Raw genomic sequence first — 22,720 nt, 5'->3', positions numbered from 1 at the left:
AATAAACAATAATACAGCATTTAAAATATTTAAAATTGACTGCTTCTCTCCACTAGAACAATACCTTACTGTACTGTGGTGGTTTCACTTTCAAAAAACTTTTGTCTTGCCCTGAAAAAGTTTGCTGCTGTCTCCAATTCAGTGATGTCATCAAGGCCACTGAATACAGGTAATTTTCTGGCCATTTCTCCTCCCCACACTGACATCACCACTATTGTCCTAAAAACCCACCCATGCTGTGATGTCGCAACTCCCTGGTCTTTTCCCTACCCGTACAAAACGTAAAGGCTAGAACAAGGAGACAGTACATGAGTCAAGTCTCCTGCTGTAAGCTGTCAATCACAGCAGGAAACAGCTCAAATTACTCTTAGCACGTTGACAGCTAGGAAAGATAGGTGTGAAGGGGGATGGAAGATGAGTCAAAGTAGTTCAATTAAAGCTTCACAAAAGACTGCAGTTTAGCCATTCCAAAAGGAAGCAGCAGTAAAAAGCACTTTGAAAGTCTGTTCTGTGACATTTGCACTGTTTGTGTTTTAAGTAGTCATTGAATGGCATGAAGTGTTACTTAAAAATGAATGAAAGACAGCAGTTTATGCATGTAAAATCAATACAGTGACATGAGCTTTAGGAAGAAAGAAGCCTGCATGATGCAATTTTTTACAGACAAGCACTGCATTATAGTATACATAGAGGTGACAAAACCATAAGAATTACTTCAAGATGACAGACTCCATGTGGTCAGACTCAGAACTTATGTATAAAAATATTTAAAAACCTGTAAATAGTCCTAGAGTGGTGTTAAAATGTAGGAAACACCAAACCATGATGAAATAAACATGTTTTTGAGTCTGTGGGTATGGTACTCCTTTAAATATTTTTGGACTAAAATATGGCTTATCACAAGTATTATTATTAGATGTGTAGGACAGTATGTCTTGTAAATTATGTGTGATCCCTTGCTTTCTTGTGATCATTCAAAGTAATGTAAAAGAAATTGTTTTACAGGAATAAATAATTACTTGTAAATATAAGTCCAATAAGATAACAACTCAAAGTCAAACACATAATCATAATTAGATTTCCACTCAGGTTGAAATTGTCACACCTCAACTTACAAGCTAAAACTGTTAGTTTTCCTGTGACATTAACAAATAATAAACAGGAAATAGCAGTTTGGCCTTCTTTTAGTCATGGGTTCACTTCACTAGTGTTACTCATAGTTTGCGAAATGTATGTCCCACCAACCCATTATGTCCCAATGTATGTAAATGCATCTATTATCAACACTCATACTTCTCAACCTTTCTGCATAAGAGATCTGCACAAAGTCAAAAATAACTAGGGGACAATGGCACAAAATCATGGACATATTCTAATTATTGTTCTTATAAACATGGAAAGTTGCTTTTTCTGAAAAATATAAAATCTGAAATTTAAATATATATGTCATTATTTAGTGATATGGACCCTCAATGATTTGAACGGAAAAAAACATTTTTTTGTAGAGCAGATAAAAAAATGAGCCAAAAATCTGGATAGTTGAGAGAAATGCCAGCACAGATTATTACTGACATAATAGAAAATGTCATGTCATATCAGTGTGTCACAAGAGTATATGCATGATTACCATCCACCATACCAAAGAGCAGTGGCAGAGGTGACACTACATCATTTCAAATATAATCCACATGTCATCAACAATAAGTTGATGATTTCACAAAAGAATGTGCAAATAAATTGAACATCACACATGGCCAAGTGTCATATTTCACACCTGCACTGTAGTTTGAAGCAGTAATAGCAAATTTCTCTGCCAGGCCATTTGTGTGCTTTCTACTGTGCAAATGTTATTTGCAAGGTTGTCCATTGTTGTGCACAGGTTGGTACAAGCACATTCTGAATTGGGCACCAATTCATTGCCATATTTTCAGATATCCCTCAAAAGATATTGCAAGTGATGGCGAAGAAAATGCTGTTTACAGCCCAAAGTGGCATCAGAAGGAGTCTAGGATCTTTATTGCACTCTTCATCAAGTGGTATGGTCATAGGCTTCTGCAGAAGTACTATACTCAGTCTTAGTACAATGCTGAGGTAGGAATAATTGGGCCAAGGCTGTTCCCAGTGCAATTGGCATTCCACGCACTGATGAACAATGTCATCACCTTTATCATGAGATGAATATGTGCTAGTGGGACCTCCTGAACTAATGGGAGGCAGAATTTGTAACCCCTAAGTATAGTGACTTATCACCAGCCAATACAATAGCTTGTTATGATATGCATTATTTCATTATTTTTTTTGTTTTCTGTTCAGTACAGCTCCTGAAGAAACAACAAGGGATAGGGAGTTTATCAGAAATTATTGGCATGCCTCAGTGAGGTACAGGTATGAATGCAGGCACAGTCATAATGCATCAGAAATGTAGTTATGTTTACTAAATTGTGGGGCTTTAGTCCATATGAGCTTACAACACACACAACTGAGTAGGAATTCCTTACCTATATATCAAGCATATACGCCTGCTCCAATATCTCTTTAGCACTACAGTAGACACTGTATAAATCAACTGAGCAGTGTGTGAGTTCAATTCCAAGCAGCAGAAATTAGCTTTTATTATAGAATAATGTATAACATCTATTTTCTGCAGTCATTAACAAGCATTACACTTTCCATCTTTGTAAATGGATTTTTTAATTGTTATGCATATATCATGTACCATATATGCCAAAGTCACCAATCTCTTTGTCTAATGTCTATAAGCACAATGAAATTGATGCGTTTCATGATATTTTTGTGACTTCACATTCATATCTGGATGTGCCAAAGGTTACCATATAGGTGTCTATATTTAGCCGTATCTTGAGGTATTAAAATGACATTGAATTAATGGTACTTTATATGTTTTGTCTTCCCAACCTTATCTCTCTCTTTTTTCCAATGTAATTCCTATTGCAACACAAAAGACCATCAACATGGTGAACTAGACTGACCACTGAGGATCGGACTTCCATACCTCCAGAAGTGGCTGCAGTGGCACCACCACAGACAGTAGAGACACTCAGTACACCTGGCACTAACCTCTCAGTATTGCCTCCACAACTCCTGCATTACCTGCTCCAAATATGTCAGGTAGCTCTGCCCTGGGGGCTTGTGCAGTGGTACCACCATAAATATACTAGTGGAAGTGGCAATTTTGTAACCCATCAGGAGCTGACAGGGCTGGTTAAAGACATTATGGAAAAGTGTCACAGTGCAGGAATCAAAAGAATTGAGAAAGTTCTGCACTGAATAGCCAAGTCAATGTCCTGTCCAATATAGCCCCAGATTTTTATGACAACAGACACTAATGACAGTTCTGAGGGTGAGGACTAGATTCTAACCACTCATGTTGGATGTGAATGTACCTCCAATGTCCCCTATATATCCCCAATTATGATGTCCCCAACCTTTTGTGTCCATCATTATCTCTATCTGTCTTGTATGTCTTGTATATCTGAGCCTGGTACCTACCCTACCCAACCTAAATAAATCTCTTATACTTAACCCCCTTTCCCAACATGTCTCCTGCACTACAATAAAAAAGTAAAATAGGCACCTGTCCCACAAAACCTATGTCCTATACATAGCTCTCCACTTCACCAATATGTGCATTTGACACACTTAATTTGGTCCAATTATTCAGTTTTTGGTGACTATACAAAGTCATTCAAATTCATCAAATTATTTGTTCAAGTACACTGTTACCTAGCAAAACAGCAGATAGCTATGGTACTTTCCCAAGGCCATTCTGCATATCCCTCTCTTCTTCCCCCTGTGTCGTACCCTTTGCTTGACCACCTATTACAACTGTACTATCCCCATTGACACATGTAAAATCTGGTCAAACAATAGAATCACACACAACATACATGGACAGAGATGGGCCATAAAACTACCATTCAATTTTTGTCCTTAGCATTTTTGCAATATTTGTCATAGTGCACCAGTGGTAAAGGCCGATAAATGAAGTTTCACATAATATGGCAAACACTGAAGATTTTACTTTTGACTCAGCAAGATTTTACTTTTGACTGCACCAATATGGTTTCCATCATACAAATTTGACCATCACCACTGCACTTTAAAAATAAAGAGTGATAGCACTGCAAGGAGACAGTTGCTCTTATGTATTGAATAGGCTGTAGGATGTACTATACGCTTATAGGTTCATAGGTTCATACATTCAAAGGTTCACATGTGTCTATGTCTCTAATGGACCAAGGTAACTGGTAAATGGTTCATCTTCCAGCTCCATGCTTACATTTATCAATGATATCAGAACTTGTCAGAAATTTGGGATGCATGGCTAGACTTAAAAAGGCCCTTGTGGTCGTTAGCCTAGTAAACACCTATGAACCTATAATATAAACTTTAAGGGATGTTACAAATTTCATTACTGTAATGAAGCCTGATGCCTGCATTTTCACTTGCTTCAGTCTTATGTCACTGCCCCTTTAAATGTGTGATTTTTTATTGTACTTAGTATGATTTCCTGTGTGGTGTGCTCACATAATGCACAGGTATGTAGACTGCTTTTTTCATAGTGTTAAGTGTTTGAATCCAGAATTATGTCTCATATTAGTTAATGTTTTTCATATTGCTATTACTTGTGGAACTGTTGGCTATATATGTTATTAACCCACCATTATCCATCCTAGCCCTGCTTGCTCCTTATTTGTGAACACTTTATTGTACACATCATGAAAGAATTAATATGATGACATACATCAGATCAACACACCACAAGGATGGCCAGAAATTGTCCATAAGCAAAAATGTTTTATGTCTTTCTCCCTCCCTCATTATCTCCCTCTCCCCCCTTCTGTCTCAAGAAACTTTATCCTCAGCTTTTGTAAAAAGGCTGGCACTGAGCAGCAATGCTAACTGAGGGTAATTGCCAGTTCACATCTTATGGAAAAAACTTGTTAGTTTTTGCCTTTAGCCACATTAGTCAGCTACCTCTCATGCTACTGTGCTTATCCTCACTGGCAGTAGAAAGACAGACTGATAGCACTATGAGGAGACATTTATTATAATATGTTGAACAAGCAGTAGGGTTGAATGTACACCATATGAGATGTTTCAGTTCTTGTAACCTGAAGAGAAACACCCAATATCTCAACAGTAGAACAAAAAGCACACCAAAGCCCAAACCTCATAAACAATAATTTATTGCATAAAACTAAGTCTTTTTGTCCCAAACAATGACATCAAGGACTTCACCAGAGTTATCTGATGAAGTCCCTGGTGTTGCCGTTTGGGATGAAACAGCTTAGTTTTATGAGTTTTGTGCAATAAATTATTTGCAAAATTCACATTTTGGTGAGTTCTATGTTTCATTTCTCATTTCTGTTATGTAGTACACTGCAAACATACTCCATAGTTTCATATTGTTTTCATTATCCCTCCAAATGTGTGTGTTTTAGCATTTGACATTTGCCATGATTTGTGGTATGATCAGCTAATTATCATGTCTACAAACTGTTGATGCAGATGGGCAGGTGTTTGAATCCAGCATCAGGTCTAGCATTATCATTTGTCATAACATTTTACCTTGTTAAAATGTGGTTACATATGTTATTCCATTAGCAGTCACCTTCTTGTTCCTTTATACAATTTACAGTCATGCCAACCCTGCTCATACATTCTTCTGGTCAAAACAGGAATTGACACAGTGTCATTTATACAACACTAGGCACAATTTACATATATCGGTCCTATATACATAGCAGATGGTAGGATGATATCTTTAGCACCACCATGCATTTTCTAAAGGATGTCTGATAGATATATATATATATATATATATATATATATATATATATATATATATATATATTATCATATAGTGACCATATTATTGCATTAGGAAAATTAGAACATCTCTTAAACATCCAGACAGTCAATAAATATGAGGACAGTTTAAGTATTCCCCTTATTATCCACATGATGAATACTTTCCTGCAATGATCATGACAAGTTTAAATGACGACACAAAAATGTTAACATAACACACTTCTGTTCAGAAATGGATCAGAATTAGAACTGCCTACATGTTGGTTATCCTAATTAGTGCTAAGCTTGGCATGGAGCACTATAGAACAATATCAGCTCCTGTTCTAAGTTCAAACCTTCAAAGATAATTATGCATGTGGTAATACTTTGTCATCAGTCATACAAATGAACTTGTTAGCAGAGCACTTCAGAAGAGGTTTTGACAAAAATATGCCAATAGCTCATATTACTAGTGTATGACATTGGTTTGTTATTCTTAGGATATGATGAGTTTACTATGATTCTGTCTAAACACTACATAATCGAAATTATTTTGCACTTCAACACACTATACTTGCAACTAATTTACAATGGTGTGGGAACTTTGCACACATAGCTGCTGAGTGGTATTAAGCAGTGTCCTTTCAAATTTGTCATGTATGTTTTGTATTTACATTGCACATTGTACACACATTACAAAATATTCAAAATGGAACACTAGCTAATGAAAATCTGCACACAATGATCCAGAACTGAACAATCAGGAGTGTGTAGCTGTGACTCCACTGTTTGACAACTTTGATTATTATCCATAATTGACTTGGTCAATACATCATAATGTGAAACAGCTACATCTCACTCACAGTAGCATAATGTTTGAGAATGAAATAATTTCTATTTTATCTGAGCAGTATATAATTACTTGTGATCAAAACAGTAGTATTTTGTATGCTTCTCAAGATAGATTTTCTTTCCATCCATACAAAACGTATGATGCACCCAATCTCATCAGCAACACACTCACAAAGTCATGCTTTCAAATGTGCTCTATCTCACACTTAAAGTCATTCTCCTCCTGTGGTGCTTGTAGTTGATACACTGTACTCTAGATTGTGTACTTAGGTAAGTGTTCGAATCCACCAGTGACTGAGTAGTATGATTGTGTGTGTATGTGTGTCTGTAGTACTAGGCAGGAATTGCTTCACCTACAGATCTGATGCATACACTTCTATACAGGATAAACATTTCTCCCATCAATTTCTTCTCCTTTTAGCCCAAACATCTGCTCTGAAAAACACTGATGAGGTCATCCTTTCAAATGTGCTGTTTCTTATATTTAAAGTCAGACTCTTTCTGTGGCACTTGCAGATGATATGCAGTACTCTAGACTGTGTTTAAAACCAACAGTAACAGAGTATTGTGTTCAAGTCCAGTAGTACCTGAGTATTATGACTGTGTAGTAGTACTAGGTGACATGGCTTTACCTACAGATTTGATGTGTACACGTCCACTCAGGAGAAAGATTTACAGTGAGAGAGGTTTCCCATCAATTTCCTTCTGTTTTAGCCCAAGCATCTGCTCTGTCATCCTTTCAAATGTGCTGTTTCGCACTAATAAAGTTAGACGTCCTGTGACACATGCAATTGAACGGGAGAACCTCTTGCAGTGAGGTGACAATGCTACCTGTTTTAACAACAGGAAAAACAATGTTCCTACTTAAGAGTGAACCTGCAAGCTACCCTAAAAATTATAGACCAATAACTTGCCTTCTGACGACATATAAACTATACACCAGAATTGATGCTGACAGAGTTTATAGTCATTTAGAAGAATACTCAATTATGGCAATGGAACAAAAAGGCAAGGAAAAAAAGTCATATGGAACAACGGATTATTTGTTGTTAAACAAAGTCAGAGAGGAGAAATGTAAAAAGGGAAAGAATCTAAGATGGTGATGAAGCAGATGCAAACAAACAGGACAAATAAGACAAGTGACAAGGATGGTGAGGAAAACAACAGGTTGGGGATGCCATGATTGAAGTTAAGAAGGGACAACAGATACCCATGTCCATCAAACTTGGGGACAGTGAGAATCAAATCCTCACCCACAGGACTGTCATCACTGTTCCCTTACTCTGCTGGCTGTTGGAGTGCTTGACATCTTCTACTCCAGACCATAAAAGAGATAATCTTCTCCATTCAGTGTAGGAGTGCACCAATGGTGATAAAATATCCACCTCTACCAGTACTCCCGGTGGGTACCACAGCACCAGGTGATGAGGTAGTGCTACCTGATGTGGAGGGCCAAGGTATGCAGGGGCAGCAGAGGCAGTACTGCCAGGTTGGGTCTCAGATGTGCTGTGCATCAGTGCAGGAGCTGGTGGAGTCTACTTCCCTGTGCTGTGAAGCATTTTGTGATTTGTCAGAGATGGATGACATAGAAAATTTTTGACACATATAAAAATATAAAAAGAGAAAAAAGTTGGGGTAAGAGGAAAAAAAGATATATAATTAGTACTATCATATGTGATATGCAACACATCATCACAATAATAAAGTATTTTATCTCTATTTTTACATTTAAGTATACTTTTTACAAACTCTAAGTAAGGATTGTTCAAAGTAATCCTTGCAATATGCATATATTGCACATATGCATGGTAGAATAATACAGATTAAGTTAACAGCAGGGCTTGTATGCCACTTTTGCTAAAATTAAATTATGCAATATTTTTAAAGAATTTTACTATATATTTGTTACTTGCAGTATCTGAACCCACCATGTCTGACTGCAGTATTAGACTTGACTCCTAAAGTTGGCTTGTGCTACAGACTGAAACATTCATGCTTGCTATTACAGTTAAGATATACATGTTTACTTTGCTACAATTGTATAGAAGAGCAATACTTCAGCTCAAATAATAGTTATGTTGTGCTGCATACATACGCTTGCTTCCCTCAGTCTCTTTAGAAGCTCAGCATGGGCATCTCTATTCAACATAATCTCTTGGTTGTCTGTGGAATAAAGAGAAGAGAACAAGAGAAGAGCATTATGCATACCAGTCTTGTATATACGTGGCTTTCTATCTATATACATTCTGTTTATCAGTATACTTACACAGCTGTGGGATGTCAGCAGTCCTGATCTCATCCAGTCACTGGATGAGTGTATCCCACTTATGTCTTTTCAGGTCATTAAAATTATATCTACACTGTTCTTCAGTGTGTGGAATGCCAGTCACACTGGAGACAGCCTTGTACAGACTATTCCATGCCTCAGACTTGAACAGAGAGCTGGTGTAGTCCCCCTGCAGTAGCCTTCATCTGTGGTGCCTTACAAGGTGTCCAGTGAAGATTCTGGACTCCTCAACATCCCACCTTTGTGCCTTAAATGGGGCACCTTTTCTTCTATTACCAGGCATGTCCAACCCAGGAAAACAGCATTAGTTCAAAGTGATTTCCTGCCAAGGTGTGTCATCGTGTTTACTGGTAGTGCACAAACCTGAACAATGATGCCAACCACATTTGCACGATGTTAAGGAGAGAACAACATTGCCAAACAGAGAGAAAGCAGTTTTTGAAATTGGAAGGTTAATATGACATTTGTCATTAGTTTGATGGTTGTTTGCTGCTGAAGCTGTTAGGTGATTTAGCTTTGCAGACATGTACTGGGGCATATATTTTATGACCTGACACATTTTTTGTGTGACTTTACATACTGATAAAATTAATTTTTACAATGTGGGATTCAAACCTATGCATAAGAGACAAAACATTTTCTTCCACAATGGTGGTTTTCCTTGCCACAGAAGAAGTGTTTCTCAGATATACTGATGAATTATATATAAATACACAAGGGAGACTGAGGAGTTAACCATGTATGTGTGGGACCTGACATAGTCCTCGGTTTATACATTCATGACTGCATGAGTATTATTGAAGTCTGAAGGGCACCAAAGGACAAAGAACACAATTATAATTAAAGAAACATAATAGTCAGTATACTCTCAGTCACAAAAATAATTAATATAAGCTGCACTGCTATCCATAATTATTATTTATAATTATGTTTACATTTTTTATGTGTTTAATAAAATTGAGTTTACAACCCTTAATACAATTGGGAGGGTGTAATCTTTTTTCATGTGGATTTTAATATAAATGAAATGGACCAACAGTAAAAATATTTGGAATTTGCTGTATTAGAACCTAGGATAATCTGTATTGCAGTCCTACACTTACACCTACTGCCACAGGAATAGTTAAAAAATAGTTGGATATTTTCAAATTCATTATTAACTTCTGTGTGTTAACCATTGTGCAACGCCTCTTAGAGTGTTTACATGATGCCCAACATACTTGATAGAATGTATCCATTTTGAAATTGTCTGCTGTCTGCTTCCTCTCTGCAGGTGTTCTCCACCTATAGTTGCTGGAGAAGGTTTCTAACTGCCCCACAACACCACTTAGTGGGTTGGTGTGATGGAAAACAAAAGATACAACAATGTATCCTTTTTGAAATCGAGAATGTCTGCATATTGTCTGCAGGTGTTCTGTCTGCTTTATGTGTGGGCCATTAGGCCAGGTTTGCATGAAGGTAAGCAACACAGATGTGGGAAGCAAAGCTAAACTTGTTTTATCCTTGTGAGTAGTGTTTCTTAGTTTCATCCTTAAATGCAAATGTGGGACTTGAATGATGAGCTATAGATTTATATACTGTGTGGATAATCATGTTTAGCAGATGTGCTACACACATATGTGACTCACAGGTGTAGTTCATGTATTGATTATCATAGAAGTACATGACATTTATTCTATTTATCCATTTCCTGTGTTTGTGATAAGCTGTACACTTTAAATATGGGTATTAAGAAAAACAAACAAAAATATACATATATAAAATAAACAACATTACAAAATAAATGTTAGTACACATTAAAAATGTTTACACAAGTGTGGATTTGAACACTCAAACCAATGAACCTATGAAACATTGTGAGGGTGTCTTATCTCTCTTTGCCCCAGAAACAGCCTTGCAGCAGGAATGAAAATCATTGTGCATAAAAGCAAGTCCAAAATCATCCACACTATTAACAAGACATATGGCACTTGTACATGTCTGAGTTGTTTGTACATGTGTACATTTCAGATGTAGTGCAGTGAGTGATCACACAACCATTCATATGTATTGTTTGCAGAAATGCAGCTGTGACTTATCTTTGTATGGTGTGCATTCTTCTCTTATCTGAGTAGAAATCTGAGACATACTGTCTGTAAGGCATTTTGTATCATTGTCTTTAAAGTGTATGAGAATATTAAATGACAATAATATACAGTTTTCAACAAATGTAGAGGAGTTTGGATATTACTGAACAGAAACTGAGAAATGTGTGGTGCTTACTTACATTTAAACCTTGATACAATTACTTCTACACTTTGTACATGTAACCTGGCTGACACACCCACTGGAGGAAAGGGCGTCTGAACTGCTGTTGTGTTTTCCTTCTCCCTAGCAGTAATCATTCACAGTTGCAATCCATTAGCAACAAACACAGAGGGAGTGCCTGCACTATATTTACATCTGCTACACGGAGCCAAGCATTTGAGATTTAGCAATTTTAATGGGTTCACATCTCAGCTGCATCTTCATCCTGGTCACAGGCTTGAACCTACATTATAAAAAGGTAACCATGTAGTTAAGAAATCTGAAGGTGAGGAGAGCTGTGTATATGGATAACAGAAAGAAGATGATTGCACAGAGAGAATGACTGGCAATTGCATAAAAATGACTGTTCTGTTTTAAATGTGTACACGTGTTTTTGGGACAGTTTGCAAGCACTTATCACAATCCACTGATGTTTTATTCCTTATTTGGTGCAAAAAGTTAATTTGTCTCTTATTTTGTGGGTAGGGAGCCAAGTTCCATTTTTGTGTTGGCACAACCAAAAAGTTTTTTCAGAGGTTTGCTTTGCTACTGTTAGTTCTTGTTTTGAAACCTTGGTTTGTGTGTGACTGTAATATGTTAAAACCACCCTTTTTTATTTGAACAATTGAAGTTTTTTTGTTTCTCCAGTGGGTAATATTGAAAAACGAATAATATGTATTTTATCTAAGCAGTACTTTTATTTATGTAATATTTATGTAGAGTGTCCTTCTTTTCTGTTTTATGTAACCTAGAACTATGGCACGCAAGCATCCAAATCCCTGCAACCCCCCTTTCAGTGACACAAAGAATGATGTGATTGTTCAAGCATTTCTGCAATATGGTGCCTTTCTGCTTGATAGAGGACGCTGGGATATGTCTGGAAGAATGCAAATTTGGAACCAGATAGTGAACAGTGTCAATGCTGCTGGGGGGTGGAACAGGGCATGTGATCAGGAGGGTCATAGGGCCACTGACATTATTTTATCCTCCTGGAGGAGAGCAGCTGCAGTGGCCCATGGACATCTGGCTACTGGGGGATGGGGGCTGCTACAGAGACACCACTGACACCAAATGTGTCCACTGTCAGGAATACAGAGAGCTCAGTGGAAAGTGCACAGTAGCATGTAACTGATGTTGGTGCTGCTGTTTCAAGGAGGACAAGAATGTTCCAGGAGGAGCTTCCAGGTAGTCTTACCTATGTCAGTTTTTAAATATTTCTCATATAGTAAAATATTGAAAGCAATAGTTAAGTTAATAATTTTTTGTGGGGTAACTATTTATAGATTTATACAGATAACAATACATTCTGCTTTATTACACATGGGCTTGGGGTGGATATGTCATCCAAATTTCAGTTAAATGTATTGTTAATGGACATATAAAGGCCAACATTTTTCCCACTGTGTTATTGTTATTCTGATGATGGTGTTCTTACATTATGCTTAACTTCTTCCAAGACCATCCTCCCTACCAAGTGTGAAGTCATCTGCACATGGTAAGCCAAACATTTTTATTTCAGTACTGATGAACATTTGACAGAAATATGCATTTATCAGTATGTGTGAGGGGGGTATCAGGACTGTGTGCTTGTATTGCTGTACTTTCTGTAGTAGTGGCACCAATGTTAGTTTGTTAGCATATACTGGACTATAGTAGTGTAGCTATTAATTTCTTTCCTGTGTTTGTTGCTGATTATCACAGGTGGTCCTAACAGTGGAAATGTAGGTCTCTTACCACCTGATGTCAGAGCATTGGCAGATGCTGATGATGATGGTGGCCAAACGCAGACACAGTCAGGTGGTGCAGAAGTTGAATCTGACACTGAGGCTGATATTCAGCCATCCCCTGTAATTCAATCAGATACAACCAGTAGGCCTATGCAAACCCATCCCAGTGAATACTCAGATATTGGACAGGTGGAGTGTGAGACACTTGATCATGGTAGTGTGGTTACTACAGATTCAGTGCCTGAGTGCAAGAGGATTGTTAGGGGTGCTCAAAGGAGGTCATCTGTCCATCCTTCACCTGATCTTGGTGTGTCTTTCCATTCTACTTGATGTATGTTTAGGACCATCATGGAGGTGAAGGCACATTCCAGTACAGCCTCTGAGGAAATGCTTAGGGTTGTAGATGTGGTACAAGCTGGCATGTGTGACTGCATCCACCATGTTGCTGATTCAATAGATTGGATGAATGACATGTTGGAATAGACATTATCTGTGATGGAACATCTGCTGGGAGTAATGGCATTCACGTGAGCATAGGTCAGCCACATCATCTGATTTTAGCAGACATGGCCATGCCCAATTACGGTCCCAAAGTGGTAGTACTTCCACTGCTCCATACTTTATATGTACACTGTTAAGGCTCATTTACTTAGCACAAGCATAATACTACAAATCAAAATGGAAAATAATTATGTTAAACATGGCAAACCATGGGGTCATAGTCATATTCAGGTAACAGTAGTGCATCTGACCGTGGATGTGGACATGCCAGTGCAACTCCTGGCAGAGCAAGTTCTTGGAGTTGGGGACAGCAACGATGAACTGTCACCTCCACCATGCACAGCTCACACCTGTCTGACATATCAGGACACAGAGCTAGTACAGAGCATGTCTGTGTTCTTGCAGACACTCACCCATCAATTTCACCTGGAGTGCCCATACAGACACACACATAACTGTTTCATGAGTCAGTCATGAGGCTTAAAGCTCATTCTGTCTCAGTGGTCATTTGATACTTTATCCAAATGTCTGCCTGTTTCTCTTTCTTACTGACATGCACTCACTATCTTTTGTGTCAGCCTAGGCCTTCTGCCCCCACCACACACACACACACATACACACACACACACACACACACACACACACACACACACACACACACACACACACACACACACACACACACACACACACACACACACACACAATACTCTTTGCAAATGATAACTGTGCCATATCCTTGCTTTCTAACTTTTGGATTCAGGGCTACATAAGTTTTTTGTCTGATGCTCAGGATGCATAGCTGACTTAGTGCTTAGTATATCTGGTTTTGTGATGCTGTTTTGCAAATTGTACTGCTTTCTTACAGGTTTTAGTAATCTGTACATCCCTCCCAAACTTCTACACCAGCAAAGCTGGACCAAGCCATTAATAAAAGTGTGACAAAGGTTCAACAATAGGGAGAGTTTTAAACATTGTGGTCTTACAAACTTAGACAGCTGATGGAATAACAAGTTTTGCATTACTATTTTTTTGTTTGTTCTGAGGGATATGAAGTCTGAAACTCAAATGTGTGTCATTATTTTCTAACTTCAATCTTTAATTATTTGCCATTACAAATATACAAGGACAAACTGTGGACATTTGGTGAAAATCTGTAAATTTTAGATGTAGGGCCTATTAGTTGACAGAGGATACATGTATTCACATAAGTCATGCTGTCACATTTTGATGTAATTGCTATAGAAATCACCCACCTTATACTTACTTCCATTATCAAGTAACAGTATACAAGAATATGCCATTCATTTTCATTCTTAGACATTTATTTTTATATTCCAGGTTCAGCACTTACCTTGGAAATCCAGCAGTTGCAAGAGTTTTAGTTCATGGCTGACTCTGTCAGATGACAGCTGTACACAGCCATAACATGGGTAAGTAAAGTTGAGTGTTGCCTGGCATCAATGTTACTGTATGTATGTGCATAGGATGAAGGTTTTAGCTCCTTAGGTGGAGAGCATGTGTGCTGTCTGTTGCCTCTTGGCTAGTGCGAAGCCATATTGTGCATCTCTACATCTGTCTACACCCACAGCAGCTGCTGATTCCCGCTCGGACTCCTCACCTGCATGTGGCTGTAGTGACCTTGCCAGTGTGGTGGGATGTGTGGCCCTTCCCCTTCCTGTTCCTGCAAAAGCTGTTTTTTCAGGATAATGTTGTGAAGCATGACACAAACAGTGAATATTTCAGCACATGTACAGGAATTGTACTAAAGGGCTAGGCACCAGAACTGTGATTTCAGCAGCCCAAACATATGCTCTATGATATTTCTTGTTTGAGCATGTACCTCATTGTAGTGTTCTTCATTTGATCTGTGTGCATTTCTGATGGGTGTCATCATCCATGGTTCCAGTGCATAACCTGCATCCCCAGGTAAACTACACTGAGGGATATCCCACCTAGTAAACATCTCATATATTTGACAGTTGTGCCAGATATGTGAGTCATGGTAAGTTCTTGCATTGCCAGCACACACTTTCTGGATGGTTTCCTTAGCGTTACACATGACCTGGCTGTTAATGGAGTGGTAGCCTTTCTACTTATGTACACCTTTCTCTGTTCCCTGGGTGGTGCATTGATTTCTGCATGTGTACAGTCTTTGGCACCCAGGACTTCAGGGTTGTGTGTTACAGGACAGAACTCCTACATAGTTCTGACTCTGTACTCAAGTGTGTGGGAAAAATATATGTACTCACTGGCATGTTGTAGCATAACATTCAGGAATTGATGGAGGATTCTGGATGCTGATGCCTGTGACACCCCTAATATGTCTCCTGGTGGTCCCTGGAAGGTTCCTGTAGCTAAAATTCTAAGTGCTACACATACCTTAGTCTCCACTGGTATTGGTTTCTTTGGTTTGCCCTTGCTCTCACTTGAGGATGGCAGAGGTTGGAGAGTTTCTGTAGTGTGTCTCTATCCACCCTGTAGTGGTCTATAAGTTCCACCTCACGCAGATTGTGAAAAGTTAAATGGGTTTTAAAAACCCTTCTCTTTTTTGGCTGTGGTCCATTAGCAGTAGCAAAAACATATACATGGGCCTGCTGCACATAAACATGAATAAGGACAACAGCAGCCGCTAGCATTCTTTCTGTGTAGCTCCGTGTAGCCTAGTTTCTGTGGCTGTATTCCAATAGGTGTTGGAATTTGCAGGGAAAAACAGCGCTGAGTCTACATGGTTGCTTTATAGCTTGTTGAATAGCTCCTCCATCTTGGATCTGTTGATTAGCAAACAATTCAGCTGTAGTTATAGTAACTGTGCTAATAAACATGCTAATAAGCATAATTAGCAGGTTTACAATACATTTAATCGTAACAAAAAAAGAAAGTAATGGTTTACTTACTATTCTGTATACAGCTGTGTTTTTCTCTGTGTTGTACAATGTCTTTGGTCATTTACTCATGACATAAGAATATTAGAAATAACATTGATTATGACCACATGTAGGCAAGAGAATGGTTGAAAAGTTACACAAAATATTCTTATTTTATCTTATTTAGTCTTATAACCCACTATTTTGCTAAAATTACCTAACCTGCCAAATGTCCTTGGAATATCTTGTTCAGGTTCCAACAGTTATATTAACAAGTAATATGCAAAGAATGATAATTTAATTTCCCTTTCAAATCTATCATCGATAAAGTGAAAAGGGTACAAGAGAGTGAGAGCTCTTGCCTAGTAACAAAAGTTAAATCAAATGTTGTAATAAATCCAACTGTAGGCTGTGGAGAAAAAGAAACTCAGACACCAAACTAGCACTTTCGTTCAAATTTAATGCAACTGAACTTCATCAGAAATGAATGCACCCATTCAAAAAACAATTAAATATAAAATTCAAACAATCACATGATATAAAAGCTCCAATAAAAAGTAGAGTTCCAGTGCATAACCTGCATCCCCAGGTAAATTACACTGAGGAATATCCTGTAATGTTCCCAAAACTCTTATACTGCCTTAAATGTAACCCTCAAACAAGTGACCACTGTATGCAATACAACATGCAATGGTTCCAGTACGTATGTTCAAGGGAAAAATCCCCTGGAAGCCAAATGCTCAGTCTTAAAAAAAATCAAGATAACCTCTCCCAAATTAAGTTTCAACACACACACACACACACACACACACACACACACACACACACACACACACACACATATATATATATATATATATATATATATATATATATATATATATATATTTTTTTTTTTTTTTTTTGCAGGAGCAAGCCCCCTTTCTTCTCCCTATGAGGGAAATTTTACCCCTAAACCCCTTACTTAAATATCCTAATTATGTCATCCCACTATCATGAAGAAAGGGAAAACACTCAAACAAAAACAATAGAATATGTATGTGCACTGTGATGTTTCAGTCCCATTACTTAGAAGGCAGAATAATTGAAGGAAAAAACAAAATCTTGGAAATAATATAAGTGACAGACAAATAAGGTGTCCCCACCCTGTTTCAATGCCTTGGAATAAACAATCCCAACTGACCCTACCAAGCACCTTTTCAGTCTCAAGGCTCTCAGTTATTAGCAAGGCACAATGAGTTACTGTAGCAGATGGTATCAGAACTGAGGTTTCCAGGTGCCACCCAATGTTTTCTCCACACTCAACCTGAACTAAATTTACCTGTCATGGCATCAGTAGAGTGAGTCTAAAAACCAGGATAGTGATAACAATTCATAATCATGATTCAGGTCTGATATTGGTATTCAGGAAGATATGAGTCTTTACTTTTTTTTCGTTAATGGCTAAAACAGCTGCTTCATTATATGAGACAGGGAAAAACTTAATTTCCAAAACCTTATTTATGACTATGGCTGGTTTTAAGTAACCATAAAATGCAGTGGAAGTCAATATGTCCCAGACATCTTTTTTTTAGCCTGTGTAGGCTGTATAACTTTAGGCTTTTTTGTATTAACCAGCTGGATTACTTCCTTGTTTATAGCAATGTAGTAAAACCCGACTCTGATTCTGACACAGCATTTCTTATTAACACTACTTTACTACCTACTAAAATGTCAGTTCTATATAAATGCTCACACCTGAAATTCCTCTAATATCTCTTTGGGGGTTTCCTGTCATAAATGAACAACACAATTTTGTTAGTCCTGAAACTTTGAAGAAAAAGATGCGAACAAACTAAGAACAGTAAATCCTGAAACACGTTTATACATGTAAACATTTTTGCAAGGGGGTTGTCTACTTGTACCACCTGAAATGGGGGTTGTTGCTCCACACCCTTGCTACTTATACATTCTAAATGTGAGATTGCTGTGCCACAAAGTAAGGCAGGTACTCCTAGATTCTATAGTTTGGGGCTTGGCATGCCTTCTCCTTGAGTCACAATTTTTGATATTGCTGAAATTCTGAGGATCACAATAACCATCCTCAAGATGTCAAAGGTAACCCCTCCTCAGTATCTCTGCTTACCACTCTACTCCTCATTAGCATCCTCAGCCTAAGTTTGGGCATTAGTTTGGGTTTCAACCCATTTGCATTTAAAGTCCTCAGCCTTAGTGCCACCAACTTCTGGGTACCTGATAAGTTCTCGAAGTATTTTGTTGATAAGTTGTCTGATTATATTTCTTATTTGGGACAGACTGAAGTTCATTTTTATCTCTGTCATTTTCTGGACAGTTTCATCAGAATCTTGATCCACTGAACACATTATTTTACCTGGCTTCAATGGATGTTAGTATAGCATGCTGTTACTCAATTTCTCCTTTTATAGTTTCCAATAAGGTGTTTTGTGACTTCCTGATTTCCTTCAGGTCTGATATTGGTATTCAGGAAGATAATTATATGAGACAGGGAAAAACTTCATTTCCAAAACCTTATTTATGACTATGGCTGGTTTTAAGTAACCATAAAATGCAGTGGAAGTCAATATGTCCCAGACATCTTTTTTTTAGCCTGTGTAGGCTGTATAACTTTAGGCTTTTTTGTATTAACCAGCTGGATTACTTCCTTGTTTATAGCAATGTAGTAAAACCCGACTCTGATTCTGACACAGCATTTCTTATTAACACTACTTTACTACCTACTAAAATGTCAGTTCTATATAAATGCTCACACCTGAAATGCTTCCCTCCAGTGGATCTCTTTTGAGTTTGCACTGTTAACTCCCAGTGGGTGTGACCTGAGCTGTTAAATAAATGAAATCATTGCCTCAAATAGCAAACAAAAGTTCTGATCTCTAGAAGTATAAGAGGTTAATAGAAAACTGTATATCACAACTGTTCAGCATAAAGTAACCTTTACAATGGTTGAATTCATTCAATTCTAAATCTTAACCTGGATTTTATAAGCCACAATAACACAGTCAATATGAATTATGTAATGTTGTATAAACAGCTCATAATATCTCAGTAACTATTCAAGCAACATGCATACTATCAGCAGCATTTTCTTCATATAGCTGTGAGTTTTCATATGAGGCTCAGTAGTTCTGTTTGTGTCCCTTGATTTTTGAGATGTCTGGAGAAATATGAAAATTATTATAATAGAAATAAATAGCATGCAAATAGTATTCAAGATCTATTGATATGCACTAAACAGAGGTCAATTATCATTACTGTTCTGTTTGTCATTATGTAAGCTTAAAAGATGAAATCTTGTAATGCCTTGTATAGCATGGTTTTGGAACTATTAATGCAAATATGGGCAGGCAATATTTAGCAAAAGTAATAAAGACGACTTACATTCAAACTAGTAATTTAAAAGTCAAGAAAACCTAAGAAGGAAAGACAGTTTAAAGGGAGGGATAGACCAAAAGATGAGAATATTAACATGTAATGTGATTAGTTAGATTAAACATTTTAGAAGATCGGGCATGGCCTAGTGGATATAAAAATATGCATTGTGACATTTGCATCTCATAGGATATCTGAAGAGTGTCTTTATCAGAACAAACTCATCTAGATACTTATGTAAATGGTACAAGACATTGGTCATTCAATACTGGTTTATTTCTGGAACAGTTATTTTCAGTTTAAATAAAGATATGAAAATGTGACATATTAATGTATTAGATCCAGAAAGGATAGTATTTTGGATGCCACTTTTCAATAACATGGATGGAACACAATAAATATGTATGTGTATACTAGTCCTACTAAAAGAAAACAGTTGTAGGATACTTTAAAGATTTAGTTGAATTGCAAAGGAATGAATGTTTGAGGTGGGGATGTTAATTCTACTTTGCGGACAGAGAAGGAAAAAAAGGCAATAATCTATAAGATGTTGATGTGTGAAAATATAGGGATTTACTTAGATCAATTTCTGTATGATCTAGAGGTCCAAATGGATATGCTTATAAACAAAATGGTTGTACTATACAAATAATCACATTTTCAAGTAGTAATCTGTATGAAGGAAAAAGTAGCATTGTAGAGAACTGCTTTTGAGACCATAAGACAGTATGGGACCTGTTTGGAGACACAAAGGTGAAATACACAACTGTCAGATAGCTGTCTATTTAAGATACATAAAAGTATGTTTTTACAATATCAGATGAAACTTTACATATATAGATTTTAGGCATATTATTGTTTATACATAGTGGGTAGAATTGCCGTTTTCATGAAAGAAAAATATTAATGGACTGTAAATAGCATTTGACTAGAGGTAAAATCAAAGCATTAGAAAAAAATTTAGGAACATTGCAGAAAAGTTTTAGAAAAAAAATGTAAAGAAGTTACAGGGATATAATGTATTATTCACTATGACACTTGAAAAATAAAATATCTGGTTGAAAATAAACGATATGTTATAGATATTTCTCAACTAGTGCATTTTATTAAATGAGAAAATATTAAAAAATGCATATGACAATTCTTAAAAACATAAATTGACCCATGAACTTTGAATAATGATACACTAGCTAACCCTTTTTCATCTATGTAATTTAAAATAACACTTAAAAAGTAGCAAACTAAATCCTCCACTGGGGAAGATAGGGCACCCTATTTTTATAATATGATGTTAGAAGACTAGTAAATATAGAAGTTAATTAAAGTTTTTACTGAATGTGCATTCCATGGATTACTGGTTTAAATGAGAAAATCTTTATTAATATTACTATAGAAAGGTGAAGAAAAAGACAATATTCATAACTGGATGGATGAATCCTTGCTTAGTTGTGATTAAATTTATTGGTTTACATGCTTCAAGAAATATCAGAATTATTACTGATCGCTTATTTGCCTGGATTATCTGGTAATTTGAGTGCATTAGGAATAATCTGGATTTTAAATAAGTATATAAAAGAGTATGTCATAAAGAAAAATGTGGAATTATGTACATATTGGATATAGAAATCTTTTATGTTTCCATTTCTTATGAACAACATTGCATATTGTATCAGCCCTGGGTTACATTATGAAGATGATGAAATGGATTAAAATATTTATGCAAATTCTAATGAAAAACATGTATTAACATAGTACTTGTTAAACCTATACAGATACAGAGAGGTATAAGACAATTGTGTCAATTAAGCACACTTTTATTTAGTATATATCTGATTATAGTGGTAAATCAAGCTAATATCTAGAGGTCTATAATAAGATTAGATTTTCCTGTGTTCATGGCATTATGCTCATGATATATTATTATAATCTGATAAGACTGAGACATTTCAGTTTTTATTAGATATAATGAAAAGGACATTGCAATTTTCACAGTTAGAATTATTTGTAAGAAGAGTACTAATTTCAGCTTTCAAAGAGAGATAGATGCATTTTTGTTTTAGAAAGATATTTTTCATGTTAGTAATGCAGTTCAGTTCTATGGAAATTGCTAATGAGTAACATGAAGTGGTTTTTAACTGCTATGTAGAATGGGGTTCAGAAAAGAAGATATTCGTATGAGTTATTAAAAATATACATTCTCATTAGGGAACTAAAAAGCTCAGGTTTGGTTACGTCCAGAGAAATTATAAACAAAGCTTCTTAGCATTTTCATTTTAGGTACAAAGGGAAACAGAATAAACCTCATTAATAGAGGAGTCATATGGAAACAAATTAGATGGTAGAGTAGATATGATAAATCCAGTGTTAAGCTACTGTGTAATATTTTTCCAAATGTTATTAAAGGCCATAAATGATACATTATTTGAACTCTATTTGTGAATGTACTATGGCAAGTATTAGAGATATGGCAAAAAATACTACACTAAAACTTTGTTGGTGTACAGAAGTAGGAAATAAATAGACAGAGAAAATTAACTGCACATATAGCAATATCAGAATTTTCACATTAGGTTGATGCTATCTTACTAAATATTTACTATAAATCAGGTCAGGAGATGTTATCAATATTTTAAGAGGGTCCTATAGAAGATTGCTATTATGTAATTTATGTAATAAATATAAATGTATGCATTTGTTTGTGGCAGTTCATCATGTAATTTATCCACATACACACACACACATGCACACACATATCTATATATATATATATATATATATATATATATATATATATATATATATATATATATATAGCTATAGATATAGATAATAATTTCCTTCTAATATTTGAATGGCCATATTACTGAATTTCATTTTTGCGAGAAGAAAATTGTGAAAATGAAATACCCGAATGGTGAATTTTTCCCAGGACAAATAAACACTTGCCCAACATGCCCGCTTCTACACTGTAGTGTGATCCAGAGTTATTATACATAGGT

Source organism: Protopterus annectens, chromosome 2.part2 (genome assembly GCF_019279795.1).
Source record: "Protopterus annectens isolate FY-2018-M chromosome 2.part2, PAN1.0, whole genome shotgun sequence".
NCBI classification, from domain to species: Eukaryota; Metazoa; Chordata; order Ceratodontiformes; family Protopteridae; genus Protopterus; species Protopterus annectens.
This window is presented reverse-complemented; position numbering follows the sequence as displayed.